The 22,991-nt window shown below is 41.6% G+C and overlaps 1 long non-coding RNA gene and 1 pseudogene across 4 annotated transcripts in view; both read right to left on the bottom strand.

Annotated features, from left to right (window-relative positions):
* Positions 1 to 22,991, bottom strand: part of LOC120368099 (uncharacterized) — an 80,293-nt gene that overhangs the window by 11,504 nt on the left and 45,798 nt on the right. For all 4 annotated transcript variants that reach the window (XR_012517797.1, XR_012517796.1, XR_005582315.2 and 1 more), the window contains exon 6: positions 7,991 to 8,060. This is a non-coding gene — a long non-coding RNA (uncharacterized LOC120368099). The remainder of the gene's footprint in view (positions 1 to 7,990; positions 8,061 to 22,991) is intronic.
* LOC120368098 (large ribosomal subunit protein uL6-like) lies at positions 9,760 to 11,321 on the bottom strand (annotated as a pseudogene).

The following is a 22,991-nucleotide window of genomic DNA, read 5'->3' as shown; positions in this document are numbered from 1 at the left end:
CTACTGCCTTTAGGGGGCAGAGCTGGGGCATCCTAGTAGCCTGAGGTGCCTTGGCTGCTTTGGCCTTCCCTGACTCCTCTTGGATTATAGGAGCTGAGGAGACCTGGTCAGCATCAGTGGAGGGAGGAGCTACAGGGAGCCCTAAATATGGGGAGAGTTCTGAGGAGGGACCAGTAGGGCATAGATTATAAGCCTTACATAGCTGAGGATTATCTTTTAGTGAAAAGAAAACTTGCACATAGGGGAGCTCAATCCATTTACCTTCCCTCTTACAGAACAGGTCTAATTGTAGAATGGTGTTATAATTTTATACTTCCCTTGGGAGGTCAGGTTTCTCCATTTGGCAGAGAGTATCGCAGCCATGCTGTTTGGCAGAAAACACTTCTTCTTCAAAGATTGTGGGTCAAATTGGTCCCAGTTATCCAGGATACACTTTAAGGGTGATTTTGCCTTGGAAAGAGTAGCACCCATCTGAAATTGAACACTGGGATGCCTACATCCCTGGTTATTCCTTGCAACTGCTGGCCCTGGGGTGTCCCCCAGTTATAGCACCTTATAGTTTCTTTATGCCCTAGATGTGTGATCATCTTCTGGGCCCCCCCATGTGCTGGGTTTAATCACGCTTACCGGCATCATGGGCACACCCTCACTGTCTAATGTCCTTATGGGCCACTACAAGGACATGGGGACTGCTGGGCTTAGTGGCCCTGTACTGTTGCATCCTTGAAGAACTAGGCCAGTGAGTCTTGGGTGATGGGTGCCAATATTCCCTAGCAAGAGTTCAATTAACATAGACCTGACCATAAAACTTCCCTAGGAGGATAAACTCCTTGGGAGGGGCCTCTAAGTACAACAATCTTAAAGAAGGTAATGGTTGGCTACCTGGCCGGGGCTGGAACAATGCCCTCAGGGCCCAGGCCTTCTCCCCCCTCCACCCCATTCTCCACTATAGGAATATGCCCTAGGGTTGTGGGGCCTGTAATTAACTATTTGAGCCTCAGACCAGGCCAGACTATGGTATTCTAGATGGAGAAGTTCTGCCATATGGAGAGCCAATCCTAGGCAATATAAATTGTACATCATTGGATTCTGGCACCACTCAGTTGGATTGGGAAATTGTGGGTGACAAAAAAACACAATAGACTCTGGCTCTCCTAGGACATAACCTACCACTGTGGATTGTGGGAACTGGTCTTGTGCATTTATCCTGTAGGAAGAGGTCTTCGTAGGCATAAGCCTGAAGGCACCACAGTCAAGGGTCCCTGAACTGCCACCCTAAGAGCCTCAAAGTCCTAGCAGGAAGGGTAATAGCTTCCTGTGTAGGAAATATCTTAGAGGAAAGAGCCAGGAAGAAATTTACCTTGCGGAAATCTGGGCCGAGGAGGTTGGGGTCTGAAAGGCTGGGTGTGGTTCGCATAGGTGGCTTTTTCTTAGGAGGTCTAAGTGGGCTGACCTCAGCTGGACTTAACCAGAAGTTCAGGACCACCACCCTTTCCTCCAACCAGACTGAACCGGGAGTTCAGAATGGCAGCTGGGCTCAGAGAAAGAAAGAACAGCAAGAAACGGAAGCTGGTTCAGGGCTGACCAACACTCCCAGTCCCAAAGAGCCGAGATTAGAGAGTCCATGTCAGAAAGCCTGACACCCGTGTCTTTAGACCAACGGCCATGCTATTTGCACTTAGATGGCCGATGGGCACTTGGTTTTTACCTCCTTAACAAATCTAAAAGAAGGGAAAGGACAGATTAGCAAGCAAAAGGGGTCCAATATCACTCACCACTCTGAAGTCCGACCTTCTGTCTGGCTCACCAAAAGATGTAACTGGGGGAGTGTATCCAACTGCCCATTCTGAAGAGGTTCTTAGCCTTGCTAACCCCAAAGAATGGGGAAAGGGACCCTGGAGGTGCGATGAGTTTGCCGTTCAAATAAATATTGTGGACCCAAAGAGTTTTGTGGAAAAGTGAATTATTAGACAGACAGAGAGAGAGAGAAAGACAGCTCCCACGCTGTTGTGGGAGGGGACCCAGAGAAGGAATCCCTATAGGTAGGAACAGCTGAAGGATTAACCCTTGAGTTATTTCCTCCCCATTCATGTTCTCGTCCAATGAGAGTTCTTTCAAACTTCCTCTGGAGTGATTGATCTTTGACACTGATACCAGGTTGGCTACTTGGTCCCTAACTCTGAGTTACAGAGGGCCCCTCCCCCGGGGGTGGGGGTTTGGGACAAAGGAACACACCTGGCTCTCCCCACCCAGCCTGTGCCTCTGGGAAATCCAGAGAAAGAACTTTATATCTTTACATTTGAAACCCCTCTGGTTCCCGGATGGAGATGTGGAGCCAGGAAACTCCTGCCTTTGAAACCACACACCTCGCGGACTGGGAAGAGAAGTCCCTCCATTTCTAAGACAAGTCTGAATCAATTTAGGAAGTTTATTTTGCAAAGGTTAAGGATGTACCCTCTGGGCATGGTGGTTCATGCCTGTAATTGCAGCACTTTGGGATGCCTAGGCGGGTGGATCATGAGGTCAGGAGTTCAAGACCAGCCTGACCGACGTGGTGATCAGCGAAAAATACAAAAATTTTGTCTCTGCTAAAAATACAAAAATCAGCCAGGTGTGGTGGCGCGGCACAAACCTGTAGTCCCAGCCACTCAGGAGACTGAGACAGGAGAATTGCTTGAACCCAGGAGGTGGGGGTTGCAGTGAGCCAAGATCGCACCACTGCACTCCAGCCTGGGTGACAGAGCTGAGACTCTGTCCAAAAACAAACAAACAAACAAACAAAAAAGATGCACCCATGATACAGCCTCAGAAGGTCCTAAAAACATGCCCAAGGTGGTCGGCACACAGCTTAGTTTTACACATTTTAGGACAACATGAGACATCAATCAATATATGTAAGATGTACATTGATTAGATCTGGAAAGGTGGGACAACTCAAAGTGGGGAGGGGGGCTTCCAGGTAGATTAAAGAACAAATGGTTGCATTATTTTGAGTTTTTGATTAGCCTTCCACTGAATCAAAAGAAGCAATCAGCTTTGCATTTGTCTTCCGTGAGCAGAAGGATGGCTTTGAGTTCTGTCTGTCCTTTGTCCACGAGGAATTTTTTTGCGGACAAATTGTGTGGGAAGTATGCAGCTTTTTAAAATATTATTTTTAATTTTAATTTTAATTTTTTTTTAAAATCTTTGTAGCCATTTTATTTAGAAATAGAATGGGAGGCAGGTTTGCCCTTCGAAGCTCTCAGCCTGACTTTTCTCTTTGGCTTAGTGATTTTGGGGTCCTGAGATTTATTTTTTTTTTATTTTTATTTTTTTTTGAGACGGAGTTTCGCTCTTGTTACCCAGGCTGGAGTGCAATGGCGCGATCTCGGCTCACCCCAACCTCCGCCTCCTGGGTTCAGGCAATTCTCCTGCCTCAGCCTCCTGAGTAGCTGGGATTACAGGCACGCACCACCATGCCCAGCTAATTTTTTGTATTTTTAGTAGAGACGGGGTTTCACCATGTTGACCAGGTTGGTCTCGATCTCTCGACCTCGTGATCCACCCGCCTCAGCCTCCCAAAGTGCTGGGATTACAGGCTTGAGCCACCGCGCCCGGCCGAGATTTGTTATTTTTAAATACCTGTAATCTCAGCCATTTTCGAGGTTCAGGTTGGAGAATCGCTTGAGGCTGGGAGTTCAAAGCCAGCCTAGGCAACATAGTGAGGCCCCATCTCTACAAAATAAAATTAGCTGGGCATGGTGGTATGCTCCTGTAGTCCCTGCTACTCCAAGGCTGAAGTGAGAGAATTGCTTGAGCCTGGAAGTTCAAGGTTACAGTGAACTATGATTGTGCCACTGTACTCCAGCCTGGGTCACAGAGTGAGACATTGTTTCAAAAATAAATAATAAATATTCTGCATTTTCCAGTTTTCAAAATCTCAATCTCCCCATTTTAGATTATCAATCTTGTGATTGCTTGTTCCTTGCTCTAAACAATTGTTAGGTAGGTGGCCTTAAATTTGCATTTCCAAAGGCATGATATTTGTGTGAAACATGGTGGAAAATTTATAGAACTTGTATGTCTAAATGGTGTTATTTGCTGAGATAAGGGCATAGTTAAAAGACTCAGTTAAGACAAGATGGCCAGGAAAAGTACCTTAAACAAGAGGTTCGTTATGTAAACTTCAAACCAGCGTCTTTCCTATTGTGGTTTAGGTACAGAGAGGAAGATACCCTTACAAATGAAGATTTCATTTACAGATGTAAATTTTTTTAACAAAGATTTCAAAACAGCTATCTAAATGAAGAAAGTTGTATTTTGGAGACTAAGTTAGTTCAATGGGCAGTCTTTTCAATTTAACTTATTTTTTAATTAGATTACTGACTTTAGGACGCAATTCTTTAATGAACAGGGCTAAACAAAAAGGTCAGCAGATTTAATTTTCTTATCAATCCCTTAAGCTTTTTATTTATTATTTTGGAAAAAGCCATTCAAAATGTGGGATATAAAGGTAAATGCAAGGCAATTTACTTCTATAGAAGGGCATTTCCTGCATGCCAGGCAGAGGCAAGGGAGTGCGCCTTGAACAAAGGAGAGCAGCAGTTTTAATTCCCTAACACGGACCCTGTTCTTGTGTCCTCCCCTGTGGGCTGGGGTCAGATCACACAATCTAGGCCAGGCGTCCCCAAACTACGGCCGGCAGGCCGCATGCGGCCCCCTGAGGCCATTTATCCGGCCCCCCACCGCACTTCAGGAAGGGGCACCTTTTTCATTGGTGGTCAGTGAGAGGAGCACAGTATGTGGCGGCTCTCCAACGGTCTGAGGGACAGTGAACTGGCCCCCTGTGTATAAAGTTTGGGGACACCTGATCTAGGCTAACTCTGATTGGCTACTGTTGACATCATCAAGGGACAAGGGTGGGCTTTTGACGAGAAGGGCAGTTACATAGGTGATGAGAAATGCTTGGGCGTGTTTGGTCACAGCAGAGATATGGAGGGCTGATAGATGAATGGGTAAGATTACTTTATAGAAAAGAACAAAGAATCAAAAACCAAAATCCTTTGAAGAGAAGCTGTTTGTTCTTAACAACAAAAAGAAGCAATAATTTTTTTTTTAAATACTTTTAGAAGCTTCTGCACTATCGAAGGCACTATTAGAAGCTTATACCTACTGAAGGCATCCCTGGGTGGGTCTAATCTGGGAGCCCTGTAGATTAGCTCTTCCAGAGCCAATCCCCGAAAACAGCCAAAAAAAAACAACAAAAACAAAACAAAACAAAACAAAAACCCAGAGACTCAAATAATGCCTGGAGAGCTGCAACAATTGAAGCAGCCTCATTGTCTGGAACGACACCTGAGGTTCATTACCTTGTGGCCATGGAGATCAAGGATGCAGACACACAAAGAGTAAGGTTAAAAGGGGAAATTTAACCGATGAAAGAAAGAGAATAGCTTTCTGCTACAGAGAGCTGTCCCGGAATCATGGGTTGCCAATTCATGGTGAAACGCAGTGGTTTTTATAGATGAATTGATGGGGAGGCAATGTTTGATCTACATAGGATGCAAAAAATCTGTTAGGAACAGGTGTGTTATCTGCATAGGGTGCAAATCTGCATAGGGTACAAATCTCTGGCAGCCCCCACCCCAATCTTTCATTATGCAAGTGAGTTCTCTGTCTGAGCTTCTCCATGTTGCCCATTTCTTTCTTACTGTACATGTGCTAACAAAAATGGGAAGATGGAGCTTCCATGGCAGACATGCCTGTCTCCCAGGTAGCCCTTTTCTGTTGGTGCAGTTGCTGGCATTCCCCCATGCAAGCTTCCAGCTTCCTTTTCTATGTTTTGCAGCTTGATCTTTCAGGCTGCTCTTTGTTAGAAAAGACATGAGTTTTGTTAAAAGGGAAGTTCTGTTGAGGATTCTGTCCTCATTATCTGCCTAAATAATTCCTTCCTTCCTTCCTTCCTTCCTTCCTGCCTGCCTTTCCTTCCTTCCTTCCTTTTCTTCCTTCTTTTCTCTCTCTCTCTCCCCACCCCCCTCTTTCTATTTTGAAATGGAGTTTCACTCTTGTTGCCCAGGCTGGAGTGCAGTGGTGCAATCTCAGCTCATTCCAACATACGCCTCCAGGGTTCAAGCGATTCTCCTGTCTCAGCCTCCCAAGTAGCTGAGATTACAGGTACATGCCACCACGCCCAGCTAATTTTTGTATTTTTAGTAGAGATGGGGTTTCACTATGTTGGTCAGGCTGGTCTTAAACTCCTGACCTCAGGTAATCCACCTGCCTCGGCCTCCCAAAGTGCCTTGGCCTCCCAAGTGCATGAGCCATCACACCTTGCCTCTAAATAATTTCTATCTCCTTTATCACAATCAGTCTACCTGCAAATAAGGTGCAACTCACATTTCTGTCTGGCCATATTTTGCTAGCTGCAAATGGGATGCAGCTGCATTTCTGTCTAGCTATATTCTTGAGGCTCCTAGCCTTTTCATTAGCCACCTATATATACAGGCCTAACGACCCATGTACTCCCAACAGATGAAAAGTCAAGCCAAGTTCTCAGGACAAGAAATGAGATTATCAGGAAAGCAATAGCTACCCCTTCCATGGGCGTGAGAAGTTAGGCAGACATGAGCAGAGCAGGAGAGGCCCCCCTCCACCAGGAATGTCAGGCGACTATCAAGTAATGGTCAGGCAGTTGTTAAACTGTCTCGCTAACGTTATAATTGGTCACAGCTGGTGCCAGGGAAAGGCCATCTCCCAATAGATAGAAAACATCTGAAGCTGATGAGCAGCACCTTCCGGATAAGATCTTAGGAGTATGGCGACTGGGCCCAAGCATGCACACTGAAAGGCAAGATGGCAGAGTTTAACTGGTATGTGACCCTCTTCTAGGAACACTTGACTGGTAGAGGGAAAATGCCTCAAATGAGCATGTGCAAATTTCAGCAAACACACTGTGCATGCGCCCCCTCCCAGTCCTGGCAGGCCACTTCACATGTGGACAGCCCACCCCAAGGGAAGAATAAGTGGAGAAGAAGTGCAAACCCTGGATTATAGCAACATATAAACTCCAAGTCGAGGGGAGGCACTTGAATCTCCCAAGTTGCATGCCTGGCTTTTTTCCAAGTGTACTTTACTTCCTTTCATTTCTACTCTAAAAATTTTTAAATAAACTTTCACTCCTGCTGTGCCTTATGCCCCTCAGATAAATTCTTTCCTTTAAGGAGGCAGGAATGGAGTTGCTGCAGACTTGTGTAGATTCACTGCTGCTGACACAATGTTGAACCAGGTGCAGTGGCTCTTGCCTGTAGCCCCAGCTACTCAGGAGGCCAAGGTGGGAGAATGGCTTCAGCCTAGGAGTTTGAGATCAACCTGGGCAACATAGAAAGACCTTATATATATTTTTTAAAAAATTTAAAAATTTAAAAAGTGTGGTATTGTTCATCAAGAGCATTCTATGTAATGGCCATTATAATTCTGAATTGTTTTTAGTGTTATTTTGTCACTGTTGTAAAATTTGCAGCTTTCAGAGCCATAATTCCCATACATAAAAGGCAGGTACAGCTGGAAGGCAGAGTACTTGGAACTTCAGAAATTTAACCATTTTTATATTGGATCTTGAGTCTCTGGGGGCTGAGATGCCTTTAACCCTGACATCCTGATCTGCATGAAGAGCAGAAATAAAGAGGACCTTCAGTAATAACCACTTACTGCCATCAGTTACCTTAGAAACTGGCCCTTTTTGGCCAGTGACTTGTCAATCACTGTAATCCAAAAGACCACACATCCTACAATAGCACAAACTAACCCCTGCTATCCCATGGTCGAATGTTCTCTCGTAGTGCAAACTAACCTTTGATACTCCCTGAAAGCCAAAGGGATCAGGGCATCAAATGCAAAAGTGAGCAGAGCTCAGATCTGAGAGGGACTTAGGACTCTTAGGGTTCCTTGGGCTCCTTGAGGAAGACAGAGGACACCCCTCCCACTGCCCCCTGCTCAAAGAGGTTAGTAGTACCTTTTCTGTGTTCCTAATGGTGTCTCAGGTCATCAGCAGTCTCCTTCAGGTAACTTCATGGTCACCAGATCTGTCAAAAGACAATTGTAAGCAAATTTAAAGATCTCAATTGGCTTTATTGTGATTCCAGAATTGGGCAATACTTTATTCCCTAAAATAGAATGAGTTCCAATGAGCTGAACAGAGGTGGTTGGCTTTATAGCCAGAAAAAGGGGCCAAAAAAAGCAGAAACAAAAAGCAAAAACTGGATTGGTCATTTCAAAGTTACTTTCTTTGCAAGGTAGGGACAGGGAAACAGCAATAAAAAAAACTGATTAGTTAACATCAGGTTACTACATGTTACTCTTCGTTGCGGGGGTAAAACAGAGGGAACTTTATTAGCATACTGATTGAAGATTAATACTGGCCTGTTTTGGGCATTACATTCTCTCTCTGTCTCCTGATTTCTTGGAAGGCCAGACGACAACTCAGTTTCCGTTCAGTGAGTATTGGTAAAATTGCATTCTAATTTTTAGTCTGGTTTACTGGAGCCTAGTGTAGGAGTTTAGCCCAAAACAATGGCCTCCTATAGTTTGTTTTTGTTTTTGTTTTGTTTTTTTTTTTTTTTTTTTTTTTTTTTTTTTTTTTTTTTAGCGGTAGAGAGGAACAAATAGTCCTGCTGTGATTCTGAATCTTCAGACATGTACTTATTACACAGTGGAATCAACTTAGGTGACTCACCCCTGTTACCAGGTTGTGTGGACAAAGGACACAATGTAGTACAAGAACAGGCACATTTCTTGTTGCTAGTGGAAGATGTCATGGGTACTTGAATATCCTTTTCTTTTTTTCTTGTTTTGGGACTAAGTCTCGCTCTGTCACCCAGGCTGGAGTGCATTGGCACGATCTTGGCTCACTGCAACCTCTGCCTCCTGTGTTCAAGCAAATCTTCCTACTTCAACCTCCTGAGTAACTGTGATTACAGGCATCCACCACCATGCCTGGCTGAATTTTGTATTTTTAGTAGACACAGGGTTTTGTCATGTTGGCCAAGCTGGTCTTTAACTCCTGACCTCAGGTGATCTACCTGCCTTGGCCTCCCAAAGTGTTGAGATTACAGGCATGAGCCATGGCACCCGCCTGCTATTGAAAATCCTTGATATAGAGAACTCCTGGGGGTAACACAGAAGGTCCATGCTTCATAACTGCACATGTGGACAAGATGCCCATGATAGTGTTCATGGCAAGCATTATTTGAAATAGAAAAACACTGAATATGACCTAAAGATTCATCAAAAGAAGAATAGATACATATTATTTGTGATACCTTCATACGGTAGAATAATACACAGTTGTGAAAATGAACTAGAGTTTGTGTTTGAATATGGATACACATGAAAAACTATAAATAGAAATTTGAGTTTTTAAAAAAGCAGCATTCATAATGATTTGCCAAGTTTACAAACATTCATAATAATATCCACTGCTATGGATACATAAATGGGTAGCAGAAGTGTCAGCACATGCATGCAGTTATGGTCATGACCATGGTTTTCTCTGCAGAAAGAGAAGGGGAAGGAGCAGGAAGGGAGCAGAAAGAAGGAACTGAGAAAGTCACTATCTGTGATATTTTATTTCTTAGAGAAAAAAGATCTAAGGAAAAAACAAAGACATAATGTCTGATAAAAAGTAGATGATGAATACATAGGTAATTATATTATGCTTGTTTTCTGAACATTCTTAATTATTTTACAATAAAATATATTAAAAATAAAGAAACAGAACCACAAAAATGAGTTAGACACGAGAAAAGAATTTCAGAGGATGTAGAGTCCAGTGTGAAGAAACTTGGCTGTGAATAAAAGGAAAGAAATAAGAAAATTGTTAGGGGTAGTATGATTTATAAACTGTTTGTCTTTTGGCTTTTTCCCCCTTTATTATTGCAAAGACTTAAGTATCTCATTAAATTACAGGGAGGAAGCCAGTTGAGATTTTTTTTTCCAAATTAATAGGTCTTTTATTGCATCATTTAAGTATCATGAGTAGGTCTTAGCTATGATAGGGATCTTGTTTCTGTAGCTGGACAACTCTAAGGTCTTACTCATCAGCCTGCTGAACAGTTCCTTTTTCAGAGACATAGATACCATCCAAAAATTTCTGGATATCCTTGTTTTTAACTGTTGTAGCTTGCTGAATTGAAGCTGCTGAATTTGAAACAAGCTCAATGTCATTTCCTTCAAGGATTAATTCATCTTTCTGGGCTTGAGACACTGAACAAGCAACACCTGCTCTCATTCAAACCCTGCGGATGTATTTTTCACCCAAGAAATTTCGGATTTCAACAAGAGACCCATTCTCCTGGATAATGGTTGATGGGGAAGTGAGCATACACAGACCTCATCTTGTAAGGGAAGCCCAGCCTAACACCCTTGATCATGTTCTGTACATGACTACAAATAGTCCGAATGATAGCCAGTTCCTTTCTGTTACCCCACTATTTGTCAACCCAGAGCCTCTTTTTTTTCTTTCCAAGCAGACTGAGTTCCACATTGATGTGATTGCAGTCCCTCCGCAGGGTTCCTCTGGGACCCTTCACGATAACTGTTCATCCTCTCAGAGTAATGTCGGCATTTTCTGGAATGTCGACAGTCTGATTGCTGAGAATAGTCTTCATTCTCACAGTAAACGTGGCAAAGAAGGAACCTCTTTCCTCATCACGTGCTTGTATCCGAGATTTTTTTTTTAAAGAAGGTTGAAACACAGACTTGGACATTGGAGGCTTAGCTTTTAGAATCCTCCATCAAAGAAAAAAATACAAGTTTTTCTCCCCCACTGGATCATCAGTTCCTTGAGGGAGGACGAGGGCTCAGTTTATTCTGTTTATCTGCATGCCTAGAGCCTGACCCAAATAAGTGTACCATGCATATATGTGTAGACAGATGGATGAAGGCACGATGGATGGATGGGTGAGTGAATATGAATGATGGGGGGATGGATGGATGAAGGGATAATGGATGGATAGATGGATGGGTGAAGGAATGAATGATGGATGCTGGGATCAAGAATGAAAAGGTGTAGGCTAAGTATGGTAATATTAGCATAATGTGCGCATCACAGTGGCCACTAGGTGGCAGATGTGACAGTCAATGATTATTCCTTCTGAGAAATTAGTTCAGATGGTTAGCTACAAGGTAATGGACCACAGTTTTTCTTTTTTTGTTTGTTTTGTTTTCTTTCTTTCTTTTTTTTATTGAGATAGGGTCTCGCTCTGTCATTCACGTGGGAGTTCAGTGGCTCAATCATGGCTCATTACAGCCTCAATCTCCCAGGCTCCCAAGTAGCTGGAACCGTAAGTGTGCACCACCATACTTGGCTAAAACTTTCCTCTTAGGTGAACTTATCTAAGTGGAATATGCCCACTATTGAAGTGGAAATTTGGACTTTTCTGCTATCTATTGATTTATCACTCAAATATCAGTAGGTCAACTTAGTCCTTTCCGGAGGAGTTTTTGGTCCAAAAAATAAAAATAAACAAATAAGGCAGTTACACTGACTTGTGGTTCAAAAAGGGACTGGGCACATGTGGCCATCTTTCCACTCACCTGAAATCCCACTGAAATGATGGAATAAGTATGATTCTACAAGGACACAGAGAATGGAAAAAGAAACAAAAATGCTCTTATAACAGATTTCTTAAATGGATTGTACTTGATAAGATACAAGCAGGAAACGACCTGCTCATCTTTAAATTTTCTGTCAGATTTCCTTTCTCCCACACCAGGATAACATCTTGTGCAGATTCTAAGGCTTTTCTGGGCACTTTTGGAGCCTAGAATAGTCTCATTTTGGGGTATTAAAAAGTCCACTCTCATATAATCTTGAATCTTTTATCTAATCTACATCTTCTCCCACTTCCTAGCTTGGGTTGATCCTGAATTCTGCCAGGTGGAAGTAGGGCTTCATGGTCTATTCTTTTTTTCTCCATCATAACCCTTCTTTCTGTCTTCACCACCTGATGCTTCTATGTCCCTCTTAGTATTATGCCCAAGGAAAGTAGGGGTTGGAAGAGAAAAAAGACAGTTCTATATTACTGGGCTGCTGTACCTGACATTGGTACCTCTGTGAGGCAGGTACCCCAATGCTGACCCTTTCTGCTGGGGTGCTTTTGCATATTTTTTTTGCTTACTCTCCCATAAGACTTTTGACTTCACACTATTCTGCCCACACTTCACTTGGTGAAACCCCATGCAGCTGACCTCTCATGATTTCCCTTAATTCTCTTTACAAGTACTCTGGATGCAAGCTCATTCTTTTGAGCCAGAACTCTTGGGTGGAAACTCAAGCTCATTATTACTTTCCTGGTTTCCCATTTAGTTCTTAGGAAAACTCACGAATCTCTGTCCAATTCAATGACAGAAGTTTAGGCCATTCCCACTGCAGTCCCGTCTTTGTTCTACACAGGCATCTCTGGGCAGTCTCAGGTGAATGAAAGGCACAAATCCTTCTGCCCTACCCCCTTCTGACCCCCTAAATCCAGAGGACATGGGTCTAGTTCTCCCAAGAATACTCTCCCCACTCTCTGCTCAAGTAGAAGCGCAGAGCAAGCCTACACATTTCTGCAGCTCAGCAGCAGCTGACTGGGGGCTGAGATGTTGGTCTCTACTCCTGACAAGTAACTCAAGTCTCTTGAGTATGCACATGAATCCTCCCCTTGCTTGACCCAAGAGGTGGAGAGAAACTTCTACTTTAAATGTTCATATGCCTACATATGACACTCTTTTAAAAAAAAAATCCTAACTCACAGTAAAGAGTTTCTACCCTTGTTATGGATCTTTCTTTCTTCACATATGGACTAAAGTTGGGATGTAGACTATGGGCACAAGACTTATTTTACTGTAAATGCATGGATGTTAGTCCTTCATGAATGTCTAGCATCTTTTTTTTTTTTTTTTTTTTTTTTTTTTTTTTTTTTTTTTAATACAGGCATACATGGCATTCTATGCTTTAAACCTCAGCCACAATTCCAAATTTATTAAAAACTTCACTTAAAGGCCAGGCGCGGTGGCTCAAGCCTGTAATCCTAGCACTTTGGGAGGCTGAGGCGGGTGGATCACGAGGTCAAGAGATCGAGACCATCCTGGTCAACATAGTGAAACCCCGTCTCTAGTATTAAAAATACAAAAAATTAGCTGGGCATGGTGGTGCGTGCCTGTAATCCCAGCTACTCAGGAGGCTGAGGCAGGAGAATTGCCTGAACCCAGGAGGCGGAGGTTGCGGTGAGCCGAGATCGCGCCATTGCACTCCAGCCTGGGTAACGAGCGAAACTCCGTCTCAAAAAAAAAAAAAAAAAAAAAAACTTCACTTAAAAGCTTGTTGTACTATAATTATAGATAATTATTAATATAGTTAGTAATTGTATTAGTTCATTCTCATGCTATGATGATATACTTGAGACTGTAAAGGAAAGAGGTTTAATTGACTCAATTCCACATGGCTGGGGAGACCTCAGGAATCTTACAATCATGGTGGAAGGGGAAGCAAACACTTTCTTCACGTGGCAACGGCAAGAAGAATTGCTGATTGAAGTGGGGAAAAGCCCCTTATAAAACCATCAGATCTTGCAAGAACTCTCACTATCAGGAGAACAGCATGGAGGTAACCACCCCCATGATTCAATTACCTCCCACTGGATCCTTCCCACAACATGTCAGGATTATAGAAACAATAATTCCAGATGAGATTTAGGTGGGAACATAGCAAAACCATATCAGTAATAATTAGAGAAAAAATAAGGGGCTCATGGAAATTAAAAAATAATAGCTGAAATTTAAAAATTCAGTAGAAGAATTGGAAATGGAATAAAGAAAATGTCCAGAAGGTCAGATATCCTAGTATAAACAGTAGCGGGGAGGATTTTCAAAGAAATAATAAAGCAGTATCATGACTGAAAAGATCCTCCAAATGCCATGGTTAAGAAATGGAAAAATGGTCTATACAAAGCCACATTAGTATGACATTTCAGAACATTGGAGATAAAGAGAGGAAACTAAGATTTTACAGAAAGAATGACCAGGTCACATAACGAAGAAATGAGAATCAGAGTGGCATGATTTCTCAAGAGTAACACTGGAAGTTGGTACACAATGGAGCAATGCTTCAAAATTCTAGAAAAAATATTTTAAAACTAGAACTTATGCTCTAGGAAGCCTTTAATCAATGAGTAGGATATAGTAAAAATATATATTTTTAAAATTAATAAATAAATTAATTTTTAGACAGGTTCTCTTGTTGCCCGGGCTGGAGTGCAGTGGTACAATCACAGGTTGCTGTAATCTTGAACTTCTGGGTTCAAGTGATCTTCCTACCTCTGCCTTCTAAATATCTAGGACTACAGGTGTGCACAACCATGACTGGCAAATTTTTCTTTTTCTTTTTGTTAGATCCAGGGTCTCACTATGTTGCCTGGGCCAGTCTTGAACTCCTGGTCTGTTTTGGCCTCCCAAGATGCTGAGATTATAGGCATGAGCCACCATGCCTGGCCAAAATATATTTAAATATGCATTTCTCTGGGGTCACTGGTGATATCCCCTCTTATCATTTCTGATTGCATCTATTTGATTCTTTTCTCTTTTCTTCTTTGTTAGTCTAGCCAGCAGTCTATCTCTTTTATTAATTTTTGCCAAAAACAAACAAACAAACAAGCTCCTGGATTTGTTAATTTTCTGAAGGGTTTTTCATGTCTCTATCTCCTTCAGTTCCCCTCTGATTTTGCTTATTTCTTGTCTTCTGCTAGCTTTGGGATTTGTTTGCTCTTGGTTCTCTAGTTCTTTTAGTTGTGATCTTAGGTAGTTGATTTGAGATCTTTCTAGTTTTTGATGTAGGCATTTTAGTGCTATAAATTTTCCTCTTAACACTGCTTTAGCTGCATCCCAGAGATCCTGGTATGTTGTCTCCTTGTTCTCATTAGTTTCAAATAACTTCTTGATTTCTTAATTTAAAGTTCCATGAGACATATGTAGGATGCGCATTTTTGTTACATAGGTAAACATGTGTCATGGTGGTTTGCTGCATCTATCAACCTATCACCTTGGTATTAAGCCCTACATGTATTAGCTATTTATCCTGATGTTCTTCCTCTCCCTATGCCCAACAGGTCCTCGTGTGTGTTGGTCCCCTCCTTGTGTCCACATATTCTCATTAGAACTTCTTGATTAGTGTCTTAATTTTATTATTTGCTCAGTTGTCATTCAGGAACAGGTTGTTCAATTTCCACGTGGTTGTGTGGCTTTGAGTGAGCTTCTTAATCTTGAGTTCTAATTTGATTACTCTGTTATCTGAGAGACTGTTATGGTTTCAGTTCTTTTGAATTTGCTGAGGAGTATTTTACCTCCAATTATGTGATCAATTTTAGAGTAAGCGTCATGTGGTGATAAGAATAATGTATATTCTGTTGTTTAGGGGTGGAGAGTTCTGTAGATGTATAACAGATCCACTTGATCCAGAGCTGAGTTCAGGTCCTGAATATCTTTGTTAATTTTCTGTCTCAATCATCTGTCTAATATTATTAGTAGGATGTTAAAGCCCTTCACTATTATTGTGTGGGAGTCTAAGTCTCTTTGTAGGTCTCTTAAAAATTTGCTTTATGAATCTGGGTGCTCCTGTATTGGGTGCACATATATTTAGGATAATTAACTCTTCCTTGGGAAGAGCCTTTACCATCAAAATGTAGTTGCTATTTGTCTAAGCTATGTCTAGTCTATCTTGCTTCCTTTCCAGAATAACTTGTTGGGCACAAAAACATACTCAGTTAAATTCTACATTTCTCGTGCTTTCATGCAGACTAGGAATAGACATGTGACCCGTTCTGAAAAATGAAATGTAAGTGGACAACTTCTAAAAAATCCTCCAAAAAAGGTTAAAATTTAACATACATATTGTTTGCCATTTTCCATTCTTGTCTTCCTGCCTGGAAAAGTGACATGAAGCTTGAGTAGGAGCAGCATTTTTTCCCATTTCTTTACAACTTCTTGTTGACCTGTACGTATTATCCTGAATTTCATGACTTTCCACTTTCGAGGTCTGTTAACCTTGAAACCTTTCCCTGACTGAAGATAATACATTCTCTCTTTGATCAATGCTGTTGACTTAATGTATCTTATTGGTGTTTGCATCCCCAGTGCCCAGCAGAGTAGGTTCTGAATTACAGGCCTTTGAATAAGTACATGAACTGAAGAGTGAACAAACATTATCCTCATCTATCAGCTTCCTAGACACCTCCGACTTCTTTCAAGCCTTTAGCACTTGATTCATTGTGTCTTTCTTCACCATCATTTGCTCACAACTTCCATGACTTCAACACCCACAAGATTCTTGTAACTCTTCGACCTCTAACTAAATGATTCCCAAGTTCTGTTTCTCCTTTCTTCCCTATTTTCCTCTCCTATAATTTTTTGTTGCCTCTCACCAGGTCAATTGCAATATCTTCCAGTAATTCCCTCACCCTATGGCACTGCAACCATATTTATTGCCTGAACAAAGCAGCTTTTTGGGTTACAACCCTATTTATTAAAAATTGTCTGTGCACTTTACATCTCTCCTTCACAATCCGATCCCAACATACCTTCCTCTCTTAACCTCTCCCAGCCAACCCAGACTTCTCACCTGTCCTCAAACCCACTTGGAACTTTTCCAGCTCTTTGCAATTGTTTGTATATTTTCTCTTTCTAGAATTGCACTTGCATTCTCTTCAGCCATTCATCTCGCCCGATTGAAAGACCAACTCTTGTGTCACTTTCTCCCATTAAGCATTCCCCAGTGATTTAAGCAGAATCAATCCCTGGAGCTGCTATGTCTGCAAAAATACTTTCCAATTATGTCTATCATAGCATTTATTAGGACAGTTAATACCATACATGGCTACCTGCCCATGTAAACTCACTGAAGAAGCTCCCTTTCTATTACCTTCACAGACTTGGCACATGGTGCCTGGCACGTAGTACATTCTCAAAAATTGTTAGATGAACTGAATTGAGATTCAAGGAGCTATCCCTGACTATGTGTTAAGTCTAGCATCTTGTGGAAATAGACAAGGCAATGCATATCTACTCCCTTAGGAACGCTGTCTCATAATTATTTTTAGTTTTCTATTTTATCAAAGAGCCTTAGAAACTGTTCCTTTTCAAAGCTCCACCAAAATATTATTTTCCTAATTAATTATTGTAGAGGATAACTATTGCATAAATCAATTCCCAACTTAGTTTGATCGTGATCACTAATGAAATAGATTGGAGATCTGGAGACCCAAAGAGAATGTTTTCAGATGAACAATATATTTTATTTGTCAGCAGTCCTCAGGCTCAATTTATGGTGAAATTAACTGAAAGTGGATTGCAAATAATTGTCAGTTCATTGTCAGTCTGCATTTCCAAGGCCCTGAATAGACAGAATGACGAAAGGTAATTTCGTTTTTCTTCGTAATTGCTTCTGGATAATACCAGAGCCTTTGAAAGAGAGTGTGAGGCTGTGCATGTTGAAATTGCAAAGAAAATGCAAAGCTTGAGTTGAATACCAAAAATTCTCTGTATGTCAGATGTAGCAGAATTAACATTTCTAGGATTCTTTGCAGTCTATTCCGCTAAAAGTATCTACAACAGATAACATGATTTTGGATTTAAGATATGAAAAACACTATTTTACATGTCAACAATGATAGTTAGAATGGGGATCTGAGTTCCATTAGTTTTATGAGAATTTCTGAAAGGGGTTAAAAAAAATACACACTATTTATTTTACACAATGCAAAGAGTCCATGGGAGTGTTTTTAGCTACTTAAGATCACCAGAGAAGAAAGTAATCAATAGTCAATGAAGATGAATGAGCCTCTAAAGAACAGATGAAGAAAGTGAGCAAGTTATGGTGATGGAAGAAATAAGGCTTTGTGAAAGACAAAAATAAAAGAACAACCTCAGTTTTCTGTCATTTCTTTACACTTATTCTAAAAATGAATTAAGATAAAGGAGGCAAATCAGTAACTAGTAGAGATTACCTACGCACTGTGTTGTAAGTCTTCACATCAACATAATATCTTGGCTTGCAAATGCTGTTCACCTCACCAAAGGGTCCTGTAGTTCAAATAAATTTGAGAATGTTGCATATAATGTCCCCCTCTTAATGCACATTAACATAAGAAACTCTATGAGAAGTCCTGTGGTAGGAAAACTGTGTAACTTTGTCTGGCCAAATATTTCCCAAGCATATTACACTGCAGTTACTAATCAGTGCCTCAAGGAGCACTGTCTGAGCAATGGTCCACTGGAAAATCCAGCTGGCTCATTCTGCAAAAGAGTCTTGGTCTAGATGTAGTCCATTCTTAGAGTTATGTCTGGGAGAGGTATATGGCACTATCCTGTGTGTATGTCAGACACTGACTTAATGGCACTGTTGTCTTTAACAAAATAGATGGAAAAAATGAAGAGAGAAGTCATGATTTGTATTAGATTGTTTTTGCACTGCTATAAAGAAATACTTGAAACTGGGTAATTTATAAATAAAGGAGGTTTGATTGGCTCAAAGTTGCGCAGGCTGTAGAGGAAGCATGGCTGGGGATGCTTCAGGAAACTTAACCATCATGGCAGAAGGTGAGAGGAGGCAGGCACATCTTCACACGGCCAGAGCAAGAGGAAGGGAGAGAGTGGGGAGGTGCTGCACACTTTTAAACAACCAGATTTCATGAGGACTGTACCAGGGGAGCAGCATCAAAGGGGGAAATCTGCCCCCATGGTCTAATCACCTCCCACCGGGCCCCAGCTCCAACACTGGGGATTATAATTTGACATGCGGTTTGGGTGGGGACACAAATCCAAAGCATATCGTGATCTATATGAAATGAGTGTATGCCCTAAATGAAAATTGAAAAATAAAGTATTGCTACAGAGACACACTCAGTTGCTAACTCAGCTAGTAAAAAACGTACTTGAACATTCACTCTTCTCAAAGTAACCTATGACATGTCTCATGCTTGGAAGCCCCTCCATAGGTCTCAGAGATGAGTGCAATTTCTTTATCGTGGGCTACAAGTGGGTGCCCACTCTGACCCATACCTGTTTCACACCACAGCCCCTCGTCACCCCCTGTGCCCAGCCTTTCTGGTCTCTGAGATCCCACATGTCAGACCAGGCCCTCTTGTGGAACACTATAACTTAACTTTTTCCTTTCCTTTCCTTTTTCAATTCTTTCTTTTCTTTTCTTTCTTTCTTTCTTTCTTTCTTTCTTTCTTTCTTTCTTTCTTTCTTTCTTTCTTTCTTTCTTTTTCTTTTCTTTCTCCTCTCTCTCTCTCTTTTCTTTCTTTCTTTCCCTCGTGATCCACCTGCCTTGGCCTCCCAAAGTGCTGGGATTACAGGCATGAGCCACCACGCCCGGCAGTGTTAATCCTTTTCTAGGCTAACAAGATTTTCTTATTTTGTAGGTGAGGAATCAAGACCTGAAAAATAAAGTGAAGTTAATATTAAAGCAAATCCTCAAATTCAACCATAGTCATGCAGCTGCATGCCAGGAAATGAAAAAAACAGAAAAGGCACCAGAAACTGGGAAGAAGTGGGGAAGAAATCTCCTACAGGTTTCTGTGGAGCATGGCTTGCTGACACCTTGATTCAGACTTCTGGCCTCCAGAGGTGTCAGAATACATTCCTGCTGTTTAAGCACTTAGTTTTTGGGTACTCAAACACCTAGTTAGTAGTTAGAGGTGTTCTTGCCACGACCATCTCCACCTCAATGATGCAGGTGACCTGCCAGGGAAGCCGGAGCATTTCCCAGCAGAGCTGAGCCATACCTGACCTGGAAGGCAAGGAGGTGAGGAAGTCTGTGGGAGCCGCAGAGCTGTGGGTCTGGAAGCCCCTCTATAACACCAGAGTGAACTAGCCACTAGTGACAATGTTTGGGCACTGCAGTGGCACCTAGAACCCTACACTCACATTCAGAACACAGTGGAGGCTGCTTCCCTTTCCTGCTTTCCAAACTGTACCCAGATCTTCTTGTCATCCCAAGCAGAGCCACCCAGGGAAGGGGATTCTGCTAAACGCAGTTCCCACCTAGCTAAATCGCCACTGTACCAAACCACAGGGGGATCGTTTCTGCAGAGAAGCTCTTTCATTGTCTTGCGTGGGGAGCATACACCAGGCTCCTGGTGCTCTGGTCAAAGAGGAGAGACAGGATAGGGCTCTGACTATGAGTATGTGGACCTTTATCAATCCTTCAGTTTGGGCACAGAACCTCATTCATGGCCTTGACTCTACCACATTCCAGAATCAGGAGTCTGGCCCTTTCGGAGTCTCCTGGGAATAATTTTCTGGTTGCTTATGAGAATCAGGGAGTTGGTGATGCAACTGTAAAGGATGGGAATGATCAGGGATGGGTCCGGTGGCTCTAACAGGGGCTTTCAGACTGTCTCCCTGTTTTCAGCTCTGCCCGCGCCTTACTCCTGCTCTCCAAGCTACCCGTGCCTTAGCCCTGAAGTCGTCAGAGTTCTAAGCAATGAATCACTCTCTGCCACTACCCCCACTGGCTCCGAGGTGACTCTGCATTCTCCCCTCTGCAATGCCAGATACCAATTCTCCATCTTTTCTTCCCCACTTCCAAAAATTAGTTGACATTTTTCACCTGCTGTTCAATTTTTGTCCATAGCGGTCTTTTCTTCCATTCTCATTGTCCTTGTAGGTTAAATAGATATTTTAAATTATTTTCCTCACACTTCAGCTGTGTCTCAGTAGGAAGCAGCAATCAGTATGTATACCCAACCTACCATTTTAAACAAGACTTAAAATTTTTTTCCATATGTTATTGGGGTACAGGTGGTGTTTGGTTACAATGAGTAAGCTCTTTAGTGTTGATTTGTGAGATCTGGTGCACTCATCACCTGAGCAGTATGCACTGTACCCTATTTGTAGTCTTTTATTCCTCGTCCCCTCTCATCCTTCCTCCCAGTCTCCCAAATCCATTGTATTATTGTTATGCCTTTACATCCTCATAGCTTAGCTCCCACTTATCAGAGAGAACATATAATGTTTGGTTTTCATTGTGTGAGTTACTTCACTTAGAATAATAGTCTCCAATCTCATCCAGGTTGCTGCTAATGCCGTTAATTCATTCCTTTTTATGGCTGACTAGTATTGCATCATATGTATACACACACACACACACACACACATATACATATATACACCACACACACACACACACATATACATATATACACCACACACACACACACACATATATACACCACACACACACACACACACACATATATACACCACACACACACATATATACACCACACACACACACACACACACACACACATACATATATATATCCACAGTTTACTTATCTACTTATTGATTTCTGGGCAATTGGGTTGGTTCCACAATCTTGTGATTGCTAATTTTGCTGCTATAAACATGCGTGTGCAAGTACCTTTTTTTGTATAATGCCTTTATTCCTCTGGGTAGATACCCAGTAATGGGATTGCTGGATCGAATGGTAGTTCTACTTTTAGTTCTTTAAGGAATCTCCACATTGTTTTCCATAGTGGCTTTACTAGTTTACATTCCCACCAGCAGTATAGAATTGTTCCCTGATCACCACAACTACCTCAACATCTACTGTTTTTTGATTTTTTGATTATGGCCATTCTTTCAGGAATAAAGTGGTATTGCATTGTGGTTTTGATTTGCATTTCCCTGATCATCAGTGATGTTGAGCATTTTTTCATATGTTTGTTGGCCATTTGTATATCTTCTTTTGAGAATTGTCTATTCATGTCCTTACCCTACTTTTTGATGATATTGTTTGTTTTTATTCTTACTGATTCATTTGAGTTCGTTGTAGATTTTGGAATATTAGTCTTTTGTCAGATGCACAAATTGTGAAGATTTTTTTCCCACTCTGTGGGTTGTCTGTTTACTCTGCTGACTGTTCCTTTTGCTGTGCAAAAGCTCTTTAATTTAATTAAGTCCCAGCTATTTATCTTTGTTTTTATTGAATCTGCCTTTGGGTACTTGGACATGAAATCTTTGCCTAAGCCAATGTCTAGAAGAGTTTTTCCAATTTGGTCTTCTAGAATTTTTAAAGTTTCAGGTCTTAGATTTAAGTTCTTAATCCATCTTAAGTTGATTTTTATATACAGTGAGAGAAGAAGATCTGGTTTCATTCTCCTACTTATGGCTAGCCAATTATCCCAGCACCATTTGTTGAAACAGGTGTCCTTTCCTTACTTTTGTTTTTTGTTTGCTTTGTTGAAGATGAGTTGGCTGTAAGTATTTGGGTTCATTTCTGGGTTCTCTATTCTGTTCCATTGGTTTATGTGCTTATTTTTATACTAATACCATGCCGTTGTGTTGACTATAGCATGATAGTACAGTTTGAAATCAGGTAGTGTGATGCCTCCAGATTTGTTCTTTTTTCTTTGGCTATGTGGGCTCCTTTTTTGGTTCCAGATGAATTTTAGAATTTTTTTTCCCTAAATTCATGAAGAATGATGATGGTATTTTGATGGAGATTGCATTGAATTTGTAGATTGCTTTTGGCAGTATGGTCATTTTCACAATATCCCATCCATGAGCATAGGATGTGTTACCATTTGTTTGTGTCATTTATTATTTCTTTCAGCAGTGTTAAACACAAGACTTTTTCCACTCGTTGTTTAACTCACAGCCCCTTGGCTTTGTTCCCAACAAAGTCCTGGTGCGAGTCTCCACTGACCTCTTAATTTCCAGGTCAGTAGACTCTTTCCAACCATCACTTTGCTTGAACTTTCTGTATACCAGGCCTTGCCCACATCCACACCCCTCTTTTCTGCTCTTACCTGTTAGACACTGTCTCCTGTGCCGTGTCTCCTGGAACCCCCGATCACTCCCTCAGTTTTCTTTGCTTACTTTTCTTCCTTTGCTCTCTCCTTAAATGACATTCCCTATAGCTTAATCTTTGGATCTATTTGCATTCTCACCATGGTTTTAATGATCATGTT

Source organism: Saimiri boliviensis, chromosome 5 (genome assembly GCF_048565385.1).
Source record: "Saimiri boliviensis isolate mSaiBol1 chromosome 5, mSaiBol1.pri, whole genome shotgun sequence".
In the NCBI taxonomy this organism is placed as follows: Eukaryota; Metazoa; Chordata; class Mammalia; order Primates; family Cebidae; genus Saimiri; species Saimiri boliviensis.
Note: the sequence above shows the minus strand (reverse complement) of the source record. Positions and strands in the feature narration are given on the sequence as shown.